Source organism: Vombatus ursinus, unplaced genomic scaffold (assembly GCF_900497805.2).
Source record: "Vombatus ursinus unplaced genomic scaffold, bare-nosed wombat genome assembly UNPS02014799.1, whole genome shotgun sequence".
Classification (NCBI taxonomy): Eukaryota; Metazoa; Chordata; class Mammalia; order Diprotodontia; family Vombatidae; genus Vombatus; species Vombatus ursinus.
The window spans coordinates 23,872,953-23,878,234 of NW_020954577.1; positions in this window are offsets into that span (position 1 = coordinate 23,872,953).

Sequence of the window (5,282 nt, forward strand, 5' to 3'; positions counted from 1 at the left end):
CACACACACATCCCCCTCCAAAAGACCTATCTCCTCTAATTTGTTGTGACAGGCTGAAATTAGGGGCATTTCCAAGGAAAAAATGGAGATCCATCAGTAATCTAACAATGTATTTGTCAAAGCTGGATCATATGATAGAATGATTTTTCATAATCTTTTGTCTTGACCTTTTTTCCCCCATCTAAAACACAAAGAAGCGAATGCAAAGACAAGCAACAAAAGTTATCTTAGTGGCTATATAGAATACAAAACTATAATTAATGCACTCAAACAATGGTCCTTTGCACATAGGTAGTACTCTGGAAATCTAGTTATTCACTTTCGCGGGATGAATTCATGGTATAGTTTTTTGTAGTTTCAGAGTATTTCAGAGCTGATTTGTTCTTTAAACACATCTATTTTGTGACTGCACTAAAGATAGTTTTGCTACATTCTCTATTTTTATGTCAAATACCATTCAGACAAACATATGTTTCTGCAATGGAGAAAACCTAACCACAAAGATGATATTCAGATAATGACTTAAATCCCTTGCTTGGAACAATGTTCTCCCTGTTTGTATCTGTGACTTTGCCCAGAGTTCTATAGATTCTTCTTATAACATCACAGATGCTAAAGAAGAGATAAGCATAAATAGTAGGTTGAGATAAACTTAATTGGTCATAATTCCAATGGAGCAAAATGAAATATAGCACCTCCTTTAAATTTTTTTTTAAAGTAGCAAAGTTCCTGACAGTTTAAGACAAATCAAAATCCTGTTCTCAAATCTTTGATCCTCTATCCCAGGCTAAATATAAATATTATGATTAATTTGCTTGAATCATGTACATTTTTAAGACCATTGAATAAACACCGAATGATTTTTTTAAAGAAATCATGCCATTTACATGTTGTTTATCATTTCTAAATGCAGCAAGCTATTACATTGAAAGAGATGACTTTCTTTCCTTTTATTGCCATTTAAAAGCTAAAAAACCCACACACTTACACTTTTTTCTCCAAAGAGGTGTACAAATGGATGGTCTGCTTCTGCAATTTGAGTATTTTAATCCAACTGCAGGAATATGATCTTTAATTCTTGAGCCTAAATAAATACTGATTGTTAATATAAATCAGAAACATTGCAGTGACAAAGTAAATGATTATTTATTTCAATCAAACTCTAATTATGAAAGAACCATTATTCATGATCACAGTAAAACAAGCTAGCTGAATTTGACAGTAGCGGTTCCAATTATTTCCTTGAAAATAGGACATAAATAACGTAGAATGAAGATAGATATTGTTATGATGGCAGGGAGAATATCAGAGGTCAAAATATAAGATTAGTCAGTCAAATAAGTGATATTAAAATGATTTTGTTATTGGCTGTGGACAATTGTTTCAGAAATGCACATGACTCATTTTTACTCACTTTTCTATTCTAGAGCCAGTCCCTTGTATCTGACATAAATTAATTCAATTTGTGAATCTTCAGCAGCCGTTAAGTTCTTAATTTCAGGGTGTGTTTATAGAAACCAAAAATGTCTCCAGCTGATTTCACCATGGAGGCATTACTCATCGTAATATCTGATTATTGGCTTATCAAGCAGTAGTTATAGTGGAACATGAGTGTAAAGCTTCTGTTACTAAAACGTGTCTTTTAATCACCAGTAGGCAAATGAATATCCAGATTGTTTTGTAAATAAAAGAAATAAACATTAATTCAGCCAACATTATGAGCAAAAGATCCGTTTTGAGCTAGGACAGCTAAATCCCATAGAAATAAATATCTTATCTATATTTTAAAAAAAAAGACCGCTGATTACTCACATTGTATACCTTAAGTCAGTTCATATTTCATGTATTTAGTCAGACTTACAGGGAAAAGAATTATTGAGTCACAAATCCCTAGCAAAAACAGCCAAGGCGTGACCTCCCTCTCTATATCTTCACAGCAGAAGTCCCCTTGTCCTTACCTGTGGGCAGCACTCCAACCCTAATATCTAAATGAAGAAGACTACTAAGATTCAATGCAAAGGTAAGACCATTATACTGGCTTTGCCAACAAACACTTGAGCCTGCATAGAATAGAAGGCCAAGTTTCCTTGTTGAAACTGCCCTTGTCCTTGCTTTATGGCAAAACCGAAAATATTAAGCAACCATCAGGACAAGCTTTTCATTGAGCATATCACCAAGTGGGCTATGTATGGATTGCGACTTTTGATTTGCAATACATCATCTCAGGGCTCAGTTTAATCTTTTGATTTATTTCCAGCTGAGCAGACTAAGTAGTTGTAAATACCTTTTATCAAACTAGACCGTTGACTACACTCATACACAGGAGTAATCTAAGGATCCACTGGACAAATTCAATGGAGAGTTACAGTGAAAACTTGTGTTTGGTCTTCAGTGTAGCGAGATAGGTGTTGATAAATGGGATAGCAGTAATGGCGGCAATAGCAATGGCAATTCTATAATCATACAAAGAACACACAGCACATTTCATTGCTTCATGCCCCTAGTTCTTCAGCAGACTGAAGCAACAGTCCTAGTCAGACCCAACGAGTAAATATTTATGACCACCATTGAAAGTAGAGGATGAGCAATGGACGCATCGCCTGAGATACACAAAACACAAAATGGTGAGGATCTTTGAGTATTTCTAAACTACAAGATAAATATCACCCCATCCCTTAGAAATCATGATTCTGGCCCCCTTTTTATTTCAAAATGGTTGCAGATTTTTCATTCACGAAAAGGTTAAAGGCGTTTCCCCATCGCAAGAAGGATTATCTTACCGGAGGATTCTGGGACTGCAGATGTATACTGCGGCAAAATCCTAAATTCATCGAAAAAAATCATTTCTGGACTCCAGCTGCCAAAAATAATAGAATTATAGTAAATCATTGATAAGATTAAAACATCAAGCCATTTTTAGATTCCAAAGTGTTCCAAAATCATGATCCTTTTCTTTTAATTCATTTCTTAGACAATGCAAATTTTAAAGTAGCCTTTCTATCCCGAGCACGCAGCGCCATGAAATCGATAATTTTTGATCTTTCGGTTAGTAGGCAACATGGTGAGCTATTGCAGTGACTGCAAGCAGCAGACATGTTCTTGTCAGCTAAAAATTTTCATATTGTTTTTTGAGTCCATTGAGATTTGTAGATGAGATATCACTGGTTTTAGTCTCAGCTTACACTTGGCAGTAGGGACACAAAAACCACAGTCTAATCGACATATACACATATCTATATGGCTATTTGTCTCTATATTTTAAAAACAAGGAGTCTTACTGGATCTTAAACAAAAAATTATGTAAAAGGGGTGGCTGGTGTGATTATAATCACATCATGCAGGGTCCACGGTTCCCATTTAGTGAAATTTCGCAGAGGGCAACTTCTTAAGAACATCCCTGCTGTGCAGAGTGAAAAGCATGAACAAACCAAAGACAGAATTCATCTGTGTTTATATTTTACAAACAATGAAAAACCTACTCTTTGTATGCCTTTTTTTTCCACCTTATTATTTCATGAAAACTGCAGCATTTTCCCCGCCCCCATCTGAACACTCACCACCCCAGCACTGCGGTGTTCCGTGTGCTTCTTTTTCTTCTTCTTCTTCTTCTTTTTCGCTTTCACAAATTCTGCACGCGCCATCTTTATGTGGGCTTATTCTTTTCTAATTTCAGTTGCCCATTCTCTTACAAATCAGTTAAGAAATAGAAAATTATAAGGCACTTCGGGACTTGTTTGCCTAAATTTCAGTTTTCTCTACTCACACTGAGAGATTGAAAACAGGGGAGGAAAAAAAATCACACCTCCCCAAGAGATATTTCTATTATTGCCATAACCTGTTGTATACAGTGGTGATAAAAAATATTATTAACATAATAGCAACAGCTGCAGCTTAAATAGAAGCTATGAGATAATTAATGTGCTACAACAAATTAATTTGCTGCAGGTGCTTGTGCTCTGAACTGCATAACCCAAGCCATTTAAAGTCTGAATACAATTATTATTCCCCCCACATGCTAAAACAAAATACAGAACAAGATGTCCTGTTACTGTCAATATTCTACATGCCTATTGTCCAAAAAGCATCCCCCCTTTCCTACCTCTACCTCCATTACTCTCTTCCACCAAAAAAAAAAAAAAACCAACAAAAAAACCCAGAATGGTTTAGCTATTAGCAGCTATGTATGGAATCAAGGCTGTACATCCATGCTAGAAATGTATAGAATTATTTTTTTTAACATAGGGAGGCTGTATGAGATGTCCTAACTGGAAAATTCATACGTGACACTTATTTCAAAGAAACTAGTCTATTGTTTTGAAGAGCTCTGTTGATTTAAAAAAAAAATTAGATGCTCTTAAGGATTCATGTGCCCAGTAAAGGGTAAAAAAAAAAAACAGTAATGCTAAGCAGTCACTGATGTGAATTCATAGATTTGGGGATCATCTATTCATCTTATGACAGAAGGAGAGGGAAGATGTATTTACAGATTAGCCATCTTCCTTGAGGTAAAAGAGAATTTTATTCTCATCTGCTGACAAATGCTACTGTTTATGGAAAAGTGGTCGATGGTTACCTTGCAAGTGGATGCCAGGAACACACTGCAGCAAGATAACAAGGGCAGGAGATTGAAGGAAGGAGCCAAAGTGCCTAGCAGCAACTGTCCATTTTCCATTTTGCATCACTTGGCAAAAATAACTTTGAGCCTATTTAAAAAAAAAAAAGGAAAGAGCATACCAGTTTTTTCCCTAAACTACTTCTGAAGGTAGGACTCTCAAATTTAGATTATACCCTCAGATGATTTCCCCCGGTGAACATTCTTGATTCTACCAAGGGAAAAATGACATTTGTTTTCATTACAGCTCCATGAGCTATGGTTGGGTTTGACTGGTTGTTTTTTTTTTGGTTTTCCTAAGTGTGACTGAAAATAATGATATCTATCATTGACCATGCTATTTTTCAAGGTTGTTCAAACTTCTCTAAGGTGGAGGGTGAAGAGGGAAATCTTCAAACCAAAGCCTGGATCTTCAAAGAGAAGACAAATGTCATTGCCAGCACATGATGCTGATTTCCTTAACCTTTTGCTCTACGTTTCCAGAGTTCTAGAAGGGGATGGTCAATTATGTGGGACCCAGACCATGCTATACCAGTGCCACAAAGTAAAATGCATAACAAAGATATAATGTGTATATATATATATATATATGTATGTATATATACACACACACACACACATACACATATACATATGTGTGTATACATATCCTACATATGTATATGTATAT